Below are 12479 nucleotides of genomic sequence, written 5' to 3' on the forward strand. Positions count from 1 at the left end.
ACATAAGCTTAAAACTAAGTAGTAAACTAACACATTTCCCCTAACAGCATATAACAAAGGCAGATAATGTGCTCAAGCTCTAACAAGCCAGAGAACCAGTTAATTTAACAAACCATACATTTACACCTCTACTTGCAAGTTATCACACTGCCCTACTTACACATTCCCCTACCGAGGCTGACACACCACTCGAACACACTGGTGCAGAAGTACTAACTACACACAGAGCAGCAGGGGGACCACATCGATGCCTCAAAGGCAACACACCCAGGAAACGCGTTCACATGGCTTTCTGGGAAAGCTCATTACACTGCTATTGTATTTGATAGTCAGTGGACTTGAGTGTAAAATGTGTTATACCTACTTCTCACTGATCTTTTTCAGTCAATCACTGCACATTGATGTGCAGTTAAAATGTGAATACACAAATACATTTACCTTTAAAAGGAAGAGGCGTTGGATAATTTTGAAAGATTTTATGTGCAAATGTGTAAACAATACATGGGGCTTAACTAATTGCCTCTAAAACCACAGAATCATAGAATCATAGGATGGTTTTGAGTGGGAAGGGACCTCGAAGATCATCTAGTTCCAACTCTCCTGCCATAAGCAGGGAGGGACACCTTCCACTAGATCAGGTTGCTCAAAGCCCCATCCAGCCTGGCCTTGAACACCTCCAGGGATGGGGCAACTTACAAGGCAATGTATGCTCACACTCCCAGTAAAGAATTTTTTCCTTATCTAATCTAAACCTTCCCTCTTTCACTTTGAAACCATTAGCCCTTGTCACATGCCCTTGTAAAAAGTGCCTCTCCAGCTTTCATGTAGCCCCCCTTTAGGTACTGGAAGGCTGCTTCACAGGAGAGGTGCTCCAGCCCTCTGATCACCTTGGTGGCCCTCCACTGGAGCTGCTCCAGCAGGTCCATGTCCTTCTTACACTGGAGGTCTCAGAGCTGGATGCACTACTCCAGGTGGGTTCTCATGAGAGAGGAATAGAGGGGCTGAAATTTTTCCCTCGACCTGCTGGTCAAACTTGTTTCGAAATGCCATGATATCTTTACTTTTCCTCCCCCTTAATTCCCTCTCCTCATGTAGCCCCCCTTTAGGTACTGGAAGGCTGCTTCACAGGAGAGGTGCTCCAGCCCTCTGATCACCTTGGTGGCCCTCCACTGGAGCTGCTCCAGCAGGTCCATGTCCTTCTTACACTGGAGGTCTCAGAGCTGGATGCACTACTCCAGGTGGGTTCTCATGAGAGAGGAATAGAGGGGCTGAAATTTTTCCCTCGACTCATGTAGCCCCCCTTTAGGTACTGGAAGGCTGCTTCACAGGAGAGGTGCTCCAGCCCTCTGATCACCTTGGTGGCCCTCCACTGGAGCTGCTCCAGCAGGTCCATGTCCTTCTTACACTGGAGGTCTCAGAGCTGGATGCACTACTCCAGGTGGGTTCTCATGAGAGAGGAATAGAGGGGCTGAAATTTTTCCCTCGACCTGCTGGTCAAACTTGTTTCGAAATGCCATGATATCTTTACTTTTCCTCCCCCTTAATTCAAATGAGTGTCTCCCAGAACATCTTTTCAGGAGTTGCTGGGAAAGGCTCTAAGACATCTGATTTTGCTTACCCTGAGCTTGCAGATCTTCAGGATTTTCAAGTTAATAGGAGTTTATCTCTTCAGTGTGCTTGTGCTGTAGGAGGAAACCATATGCCCTTTTCAAATAACTACTTGCTTTGTTTGGGTAGCTCAGATAGGAGCTCTACTTCATCTGTTCTGAACTACATCAAGAGATAATCCATTTATTATATGGGATTCAGTTTTAACAGCAGGCACTTCAAAATGGAACTACATGTGCCTGAGTTTGAGAAGTGCAACCTCAAACTGTGGGAAGTTTTGCAGTTCAACTCATGCCAACCACATGGTGCCATATATTTACCTGATGTTTTATAGCTTTCAAAGGTTGTTACCATCCTAGTGCTTGGTCCTGTAATGACTGTACAGACAGGGAATAAAGTGAACAGCTTTAATAGTAGGTGGTCGAATGCTAGACCAGGTTTTGTTCTGAACAGTAAGACAAATTAATTCTGGAGAAAATAAACTGTTTAATGGTAGATGTAACAGACTGACCTAAGCAGAAGGACCTGAGAGAACACATTCAAAACCAAGACTGGGAGAAGATGACAAAAAGGGCAGGTGACTTTCCAATAGGTAAAGTAAACAGTACAGACTCATAAGAAATGTAAAGAGATGAAATGCTGAGGGAGATAGATTTGACGTAGCAATATGAAAGGCAGTTGGGTTACATAGTAAAACCCAAAGTGGCTATATTTTTGAGCTTTCTTTTTATATTTTTTTAATTAAACAGATGTATTGTGTTAGCATCTAATGGTTGTGCACATTTAGGTATATCAATTCCATGTATGAATAAAAGAGACCAGAAAGAAGATGGATACTATAATCTGTATGTAAGGGCTAAATAAGAAGTGGTAAATACAATGAATAGGGAACTAAGATAGTAGGGAGTTTAGCAATAATTGGAGGAGAAAAGTAAACAAAACAAAACAAACAGAAACACAAACAAAAAATCTGAAAACAAAACACCCAAAACAAAACAAAACACCACACCAGAAATATACCAAAATTGGTCTCACAAGCTTTTTTTGCAACAACTTCGAAGTGCCTTTGTCAATGGTTACATACACTTTCAGTAGTTCTGTACACCCTATGTTTGCAACCATGTGCCAAAAGCATTCCCAAAAAGCCATAACACCACCATGATATTTTACAGATAATGTATGTGCTTCAAGGGAAAAGTGAAAGAAATTGCCTCTCTGCCATCAGAGAAGACTGTCACTTGCATGTTTTCAAAACACGTTTCAGAATATCAGTCTTGTTTAAATACTCTTGTTCTGCACATCCAAAACGTTTTGAACAGTGGCTGAAGGCACAATGCCTTCCATAAGAGTAGATGTAGAAGAGACTTAAATCGCTGTATCACTCGCTGAAACATCCTGCCTGCCAAATATAATTACGCATTAAAATGCAAATCCTGTTAATTTTTAACCTAGGTACTTTGGACCTGCCCTGCCAGGGAATTTTCATCACAACACTTAGACAGCATTACAAGAAAGACACCCAGTGCTGCAGGTGCCAACCAGGCTAACAGCACAGATCAAAACCAACCATGCAGCAGCAGAACTTAGAACTACTTCTCTGCCAAAGACAAGCACCCCCACAGAAGAAACATCCTGTGACTTCATCTTCCTGGACTAAGAACCTTGTTTCTCTAGAGTAGAATAAATACAACTCAAACCAAATGGGACTCCTACGTAAGGATTAAAAATGCTTATATGACACTATCAGAGAATGGGAAAAAAAAAAGCCAAAATTAGAATCTTAAATATGCACGTATATATCATAGATGCTAGCTGTCATCAGTTTCTGTAAATGAGTCCTATTTAGTCAGCTTGCAAATACTTCAAAAGAAACTTGCAGTTCTGAATTTCTCCAAATATCACTGTTTCCTTTTTGGAAGGCTTTGACATAAAGAAAATTCTGTTAAAAATGTGATGATTCTTGGAAAAAAGATCTGCTGTCTAGTGCTCAACTGAAACAGGAGCCTAAAAATGTGATAATTCTTGGAAAAAAGATCTGTTGTCTAGTGCTCAACTGAAACAGGAGCCTTTAATTTACTCTTCATGAAAAGTAAGATTTCCTTGTTCACCAGATCTACAAGGTGGTGCTTGCAGGCTCTTGTTTTAATCCACACATTATTTAACACTATTACATAAGACCAATGAAAATACTGGTTGCACACTGGTAGGATGGCTTTAAAAACAACAAAGCCACATTAAAACATTTTTTGGTAAAGGAATTAGAAATTTTACAGTCTGTGGTTTGTTGTTTTTTTTTTAAATGAAACCAAGTAAAAAAAATACCCATTGTGGTTTGTTGGGTTTTTTTAAAATGAAACCAAGTAAAAAAAATACCCAAACCCACAACAAAATCAAAACACAGCAAAAGAGAAGAGACCATGCAATTCCACAAGCATGTGTCATAAATATTCTGAAATTAAAAAAATTAAAATCCCAAATCACTGTTTGAGCATGTGCCATAAATATTCTGAAATTGAAAAAATTAAAATCCCAAATCACTGTTTAAAATAAAGAAGTGCCTAAATAGCAGGCAATACACAAAACATACTATTCCCATAAGAAAAAAATATCTAAGAATCTTAGATGTGACAGATTGCTGGAAAGACGGGAAAATTGTCTTCAGAAAGTGTTAGAATTCCCTTCTGTGATAATGTGAACATTACACAGCTAATCACATTACTCTTCCCACAGAAGCTTGAAAATTTCCTGGAAGCAGAGGGAAAAAAATAGTTTTCTAAGCTTTTCTCCAGCCTTTTCATAACAAAAATTTCCAAGATAAAGACACATACAAATTGCAAAAAAACCAAACAAACCCACAAAACCAGATATGCTCCAGGTTCTTTTGCATAAACCACCAAATTTTAAACAAAATAAATATTTAACTGAATGCCACAATATCTATTTGATTTTAATCCCCATTATTAGCTATGTTACACCAAGATATTTTCTCAGTTCTCAGAGAGCCTGGTACTCAAAAGGTGCCATAAGTGATGGGGAGTTAACTGATTAGGTTGCCATAGATAAGACTATCACCAGCAGCCCTCCCAAAGCATTCAGCAGCATCTGGGAAGTGTGAAATTCTTCACTTTATTTCAGTGAACTAACACTATTAGATAAAACTTCCACACTGGTAAATTAATCAGAGAATAACAACATGTAAAGCAAAGAAAAGAGAATATCTTTAAAGCTTTCCTTTCTGTCTTTTTCTTTCCTATATTTTTTTGGTCTTATTTATTTATTAAACTTCTAGGCACATAGATGAAAAATGGCTAACAAGTTAAGCTCTTTAGAAGAGTGATCAGAGCTATGCTCAGAGGATTTTGCAGGTCCCAGGAGGTACTGAAACAAATATCCATATGTCCTGTAAGATTAATACAACAATAACAACAAAGTCATTGCAATGACAAGAAATGTTTATACTGTAATTAAGTTGTAAAATTATATTTATTTCTCCATAAAGCTGCTGACTTCCCTTCTAAACAAATGATTTGTTTTCTGTAGGAGTCACTGATTTTGTGACAATGTCATGTGTAAATCCTGAACGTCTTAATGCACACTATATTTTCCAATGACCAGGCATATTTTTCATAGACTTGTTTATTTTTTTAAACTTTCTACCTACGTAGAATTTTTCTTCTATAGTATTTCCATTTGACACAAAGACTACACATGGAAAAACTGGATAAAAAGACACAGCTAAAACAGTTCTGCTGTGCCACTTGTTCAGAAAAACAGAAACTAACAAAAGTTTTATCTAAATTCTGTTATTTCCATTTTCATAATTTGTTTCTAAAAAATTCACAATAAATTCAACGACTTGAAATAAGAATTCAGAAACCTAGAATTTCCCTTATTCAAATGAAGACATTTACTCTGAACTAAACATATATAATTTAATCAAAGATTTGTGTAATATTTGAAGTTTTCAATGGATTGCAAAATGCATCATACACAAAACTGGCAAGAATAATCTTGAAAGTTCCAGCACACTGCTGTGTACATCAGAACTTTTAAAACCAGTTTTTGACAGCCTCTAACAGAAAAAAAACCACAGAAAACTGAACAGATGAGACAAAGCTAAGAGCACCAGCAGAAGGTCACAGAAGCTTAATTCATTAAATGTATGCACACACTATGTTTACAAAGAGAAAGTGTCTTACTGCCTCTAGTCTGGACATCAAGGACATGATTGTTCAGAATATTAGGGTTACATCAGAGAAATTCCAAAGATCCCTTTTCCATTCAGTATTTTCAATAAAAGTCATCCTAAAAGTAGAATTTGGTATGAAACTCTGTGAATAAAGTTACGCTGACAAATATTTATTTTAATTGGAGTCATTAGGGAGTGTAAAACCAGTGTATTCCTGATTACAGCAGAGTAGTGATGACCCTTCATTTTTTACCAGTGTTTATAAATTCCATTCTCTATTTTTGAACTTTTTCTTCTATAATGAAAGTTCAAGTATGTTTTCTCAATCCTCCCTTCAAAGCCCATCACTGCTGCACCTTCAGTGAGACTGCAAGGTCACAACACAGCACTACAATTTTCTTCTCTGCAGCATCTGAATCTAGGAAAACCCTGTACCTGGTAGGTCATCCACTTCTCTGTGCTACATTCCTCTGTACCAGAGATAAAGTTGTTTTCAGTCATCCTGGCTGCACCTTAAACAGCTTTTGCAGAGGTTGTAGTACCATTTACGCAGGTCATCAAGCATCTGCTGATTTTCTTTTTCAAGACCTCACTGGTTATCAGTGTTGCTTCATTTATCAACTCTGCCATATTCTTGGAAGCAGAATGTGCTATTAGCACAAATGCTACATTTCTTTTGGGAGGTCCAAAACTCCATCTGATGCAATTCGCTCTTCTCCTCCTCTTCAAAGTTTTTAAGATTATCTTTATCTCAGACTTCTTTTGTGAAATAGTTTGAATATGGCATTTAATTCAAGAAGGATGAAATTATGTAAAACCCAGATTGAATCAAATTAAAGCTATCCTTGTCCAACCTCTTTTCTTCCAATACAAAAATGACTTCTCAGACATCCTAAGACCTCAGGGATGTCTACATTTTTCAAAGACAGATTGCCTATTTGTGAATGTTTACAGTAGTCACTAAAAATAATGCAAGTTAGTTTTCCCCTGCTCTGTTGAAGAAGATGTACTACCCACCACTATAATCTAATGGTTTGAAAGCACAAATTGATGACTTGAGCTAGTATTAATCATCACCTACAAAAACCACATTTACTCTGGATCTGTAGCACTGAAGCCAGTGGAGAGATGGGTAGAAACTTGTTACAGAGTTGTTCTCACTATGCTCAGGAAGTGCCTGGTTGACAATGAAAGAGAAATGCACACTTCTTAAGTCTCCACTGCATCTAGGACATGTGCTCCCTCAAACTCAAACTCTCCTTGCCATCACATGCATTTAGGCAGGCAGCTTTTGGGGAATGTCTGCAAATAAAAATGGAGTTCTAGGGCTCCCCTTACTGCAAAGGGATGTATTAATTTAAAGCAGTTACACACATACCCTTCTTCTAACTGCAGAAAAAGTGCTTTAGTACCCCTTTGCCCAAGGGTCTGTAGAGCTCTATAACCTTGACCTGCCAGTCTGGAAGTTTCAGTTTTGTGACCTGTGAGCAGATATACTTATTTCAAAAGCAATTCTACTCAAAAAAACCAAATAAATGTGCACATACACTGTAAGACTTAAGCTCATGCTCAGAGCCAAACTCCTGCAGGTGTCTAGTCCTACATTGAAAGGACTTAGAAAACATCTAAATGTTGTCCTGAATTAGGTCGGAGGTCTCAGAAGAATGGAGGAATGACTGCCCTGGATCAGACCAAAGGTCCACCTCATTCAGTACCCTGTCTCTTTCCTTACGGTCTGTGGCTGCAAGGTTAGAGCATCTGAATGAGTCAGACATGGTACTCAGAACCCAATGGCAGTGTGTCTGCATCAATTCAAGCACTGGTCATAAGCAAATGCTCAGGAAGGAATAAAAATATTCTCTCAGTATTCTATTTTGAGCTCAGGGACATCCTGAGCTGAATATGATTTCTGTGTATTTAACAACCCTTGGTTATATCACTTTCTGGCACTTGTCCAATATCTCCCTGAGTCCATGCAAACTTCTACTGACTTTAGTGACTTTTGGCATGGAGTTTCACACATCTATTGCCTATTCTGAAGAACTGCACAATAGATAATAGACCCTGGGAATGTCAAGGTCATGTCAAATTATCTGCTAGTTTTGGGACTGAGGCAAACTTAAATATAATCAATTATTTCTCTCTCCAACATAGACATTTAACACACTTAAGTCTCACAGTAGAGGTGAAAAAAAGTCCGTAAGTGTAGTTTCCAGATCAGTTCACAAACTGCACTAAATAATAAGATGATATCACCACAAATTTTCTCATTAATGACTTATCTGGGAACATAAAAGTTTATTTCTAAGAGAAAATGCTATTTCTTTATTCCACTAACCAGTCCTTTAAAAATTCTTTTACAGGCCACCTCTTAAGTCCCTTCTTATCCATTTTAATAAACATTACTTAATAGCCCTGCACACTGCCAAAATCCATTATCTTAAACTGTAAATTGATAGCTGGAAAAAAATGCTTTAACTTCAAGCTGAATATAAGCATTGTGCTTGCTATATATTTTGTTTTCTGCAAAACTGCAGCTGCACATTTCAAATTAAACTATACACGGTTTTACTCAAAACTGATCTAGTTTCTCACACTTCATTGATCTCATTGATCCAGCTAGAGCAGTTTTATGACTGCCAAACTGCTTTTAAGGTAATATCTGAAGTTCTTCAGACATGAGTCAAATGATTGTGTATGCCACTCTTCCCCAACTCTTGGAAACATTCTGAAGTGATGTTATCAAAAGTGGGTCAAAAGCAATATGGTTGAAAATCAGGGTATCTTTAATTAATTCTGAAACATTTTACCATAGGTCTTTGGGATAAATAGTTTTCCAGAATTCAGGCACTAATTGAGAGGGGCGTTAATAACAGAATACATTTTCACTATCTGAACTGCAGAGATCCTCAGCAGGAGGCTGCTTCTTCCCACTGACTCCAGAGTGACTTAAAGACCAGGTTCCTCAGAGAGGTATCCCAAGAAACGTACAAGTAGATGAGTAAGCAGCGTGAGTCTCCCACACAGTACCACTTTATGGCAAACTTCTGCAAGGACTTGACTACACTGCAGAGCATCAAGACACACTCCCCAGGGTAACTGTCTAAAAGAGCAGTTCTCATTCAGTGTTCAGCCTGCAACAGCATGAACAGAACAGTACACTCACAGAAGGGCTCAAGTCTTCATCTAGGCCAAAGACGCTTTTAACTGTAGTTAGAGCAGTGCCAGACTGTATGGAGATGGCCTTTTGGAAAGACATTCCTCAGGACTGAGCAGGAAAGAAGCAAAGGTTGCTGCCTCTCAGTCATCAAGCTTGATGAAGGCAAGGACCCATTTACAAGGACTCAGCAGTGTCGTGGTTTAACCCCAGCCAGCAGCCAAGAACCACACAGCCACTCACTCACTCCCCCACCAACAGGATGGGGGAGCGAATTAGAAGGGTAAAAGCTACAAAAACTCATGGGTTGAGATAAAGACAGTTTAATAGAGAAAGCAAAAGCTGCACACACAAGCAAAGCAAAACAAGGAATTAATTCACTGCTTCCCGAAGACAGGAGGTGTTTAGCCATCTCCAGGAGAGCAGGGCCCATCACGCGTAACGGTTCCTTGGGAAGACAGACACCATCACTCCAGATGTCTCCCCTTCCTCCTTCTTCCTCCCACCTTATATACTGAGCATGATGTCATATGGTATGGAATATCCCTTTGGTCAGTTTGGGTCACCTGTCCCAGCTGTGTCTCCTCCCAATCTCCCATGCATCCCCAACTTCCTTGCCAACATGGCAGTACGGAAAGCAGCAAAGGCCTTGACTCTGTGTAAACTCTGCTCAGCAATAACAAAAACATCTCTGCATTATCAACTCTGTGTTCTGCACAAAACCCAAACATAGCCTTATACTAGCCTCTATGAAGAAAGTTAACTCTACTCCAGCTCAAACCAGCACAAGGAGGCAAAGGATATCTGCATATAAATATTTCTGTTTTGCCTCCCCAAGACGCTTGAATTTTCTGTTTACATTTCCAGGTTTTATTCAAATAAAGTCAGTCTGCTCTTTTTGTGGAGCCTCCTACAGGAGGTGCTGCAGACTATTCCCTCTCAGACTACACTTGACTTGCTGTTCCATCATTACATACCATCAAAGATACTGAATAATTTAAAAAGATATCACTGGCTTGACTTTCCTTCTGGCAAGTCACAATGTTTTTAATGAGCTGCTTTAAAGTGATTCTACCTATATTTAGAAACCTGTACTTTAAAAGCAGCTAGTTTAAGAAATTAGAAGAAAAATGTAATAGGAATTTGGTTTATATTAACTTTATTCTCAATCCCAAAATCAAACATTTATATATAAAGTAACTGTAAATATGATCTGGTTGTCAAGACAGTCTTAATATGCAGTACCAAGTTTTTCCCATCGACAAACTAATTTACTGACAGTTCCAGTTCAGCTGACTAAAAGCAGATTCCTGACATGGCAGAGGAACAACTCTGCAAAGCAAATCACTCAGCCTACGGGAAAGTCATAATCAGCTTTTTACAGCAAAAGTGACAGCTTGGTTATGATACAGGTTATAACGTCACAAAGAACCTTCCTCATGACATACACAGTCATGAAGACATTCGATATCTGTGGCAACACTAAGTACAGAAGGGCAATATATTTAGGTTATCTCTGAGGACTGCACTGGCAGTTTAGGAGCCATCGCACAAATGCCCTAACCTCTGTTCTAAGCAATATTTTTATTAGCGACTTGGATGACGGAAACAGAAAGGGAAGCAAAACTGAAAGTAACAGGCATGTCTAGAAGCCATGAGCTATAAGGAAAAATTGAAAAGAGACCTTTATACCACAGATATCAAGACTGATATTTAATATTGAAGTCTTTCAAGTTGTGCTTCTGCACAGTGTCAGGAGCCATCTAAATCTGGTTTGCCATGAGCAAGCCAATGTCTGTGCTATGTCACTCCACTCCAGCTGAGATGAGTGAAGATGCACTGTCCCACCCCAGCAATCAGAGCAGCACCAAGTCAGACTTCTGTTGACACACAGACCCTCCCAAGATCTCTTTTAACATGCACACCCATACTGCTACGTATTAGCAGCACGTGTGCGTGGTGGTCTGGAAGTCACTGGTAGCTGACAAGCAAGAGTCAACTGCCCTTCACACAAATATGATACTATCCAACGCTCAGCAAATGCCTTTAATGAGAGGCTACCTTCCAACTTGCACTAAATTGCCATTCAGAGTTAACAGCAGAAGCAGTTCTGCCATTCACACTGGTTTCATTTTGCTGTCTACAAAGCTCTCAGGCTTCTTAACTCCCCTTATGAGCTCCACTCCCTTGGTAATGTATATGGAATTTGGTAGGTACTCTCTTGCAGTCTCGTGACTATCTACCTAAAAAATAGAATCACAACACCAAATACTTAGTTCTGGTCTCTGTTAAAGACCTCTACAGAAGTCTTGAGAGAGAAATGGCTCCAGCACATTAAATACAGACTACAGCTGAACTGTCCTCACTGCCACAACTGTGTGAGAACAGACAAGAAGCAGTTGGGATGAAGTAAATCCAAACTTTTCAAAGCAGAGTATCAAAATTGAGAAGGTTTCCTGGACAAGTTAGCAATTTACACCAAGTTTGAAAAGTTGCTTTCTCAAACTTCAGTCCAGTGACCTACTGCATTTGGTCTAGATCCAAAGACTCAGATAGCTAAATTCAAATCTGTGGAGCAATTTTCTCCACAGAACTGAAGTTATATGGAGTTATCTCTCATTTATTCACATGCTGTCTTAGTGCTCCCGCAACAGCTAGCTAGGCATTAAGAGCTAAGCATCCCACCCAGCCAAGTGCTGAATCCTGAGAAAAAGGAAGTTCCATTACTTAAAATAGTTTAATTGCTTTAGCATATTTTTCATCTCAACTATAATTTTACCACTTGCATAAACTCTAAATGCCATATTCTTTAATATGCTTGGCTTTCTCTCCCCAATTTTCTTAATATAAGAACTAGGGTTGACAAAGCAGCAAATGCCTTAAAACATTTCCCAACCTGTGGCAAACTGTGTAAGTGCATCACTACCCTGAAAAGGATACAGACGCACTAGACAGGCAGCCTTAACTTCTAGTTGCAGACTCTGAAATACAGAAAAGCACTGGCAGAACGAACACATTATTCCCAATGCACTGCATGAAGAATTTGGGTGCTCCCCAATGTACCTAAAACTAGTCTTAGCAGACAAAAAAGCACAATTCACAGTTAAACCTACATGCTTGCCCTGCCCCATTACAAGCCGCAATAACTCTGAAAACTATGGTCATCCAAGTCACAAATCTATGAGTGGAGGGAAGGGAAACAGCTTACCCTACCTGTCTTCAAATTTAAAAACCTCAGCCACAGATTTATATATGTTTGTCATTCCCTTTAAGTCTCTTTGTGAAGTCTATAGAATTTACGTACATTTTGTACTCTGACAGGCTTTCTGAAATAATAATTTATTGCAGATCCTTATCACTTCTTATATGCAGTTCTAAGCTGTCCATTTCTATTTCCCACTTTTAAGATTATTCCCAATTTTTAATCTTATATGGAGAAAAATATACATGTCTTTGTTTTACTGGATCATCTTCCCTAAACTTTACACACAAAATCTTCATCTTTGTTACTGCTTTTATACTCTT

The sequence above is a fragment of the Acanthisitta chloris genome, unplaced genomic scaffold (genome assembly GCF_000695815.1).
Source record: "Acanthisitta chloris isolate BGI_N310 unplaced genomic scaffold, ASM69581v1 scaffold5269, whole genome shotgun sequence".
NCBI lineage: Eukaryota > Metazoa > Chordata > Aves > Passeriformes > Acanthisittidae > Acanthisitta > Acanthisitta chloris.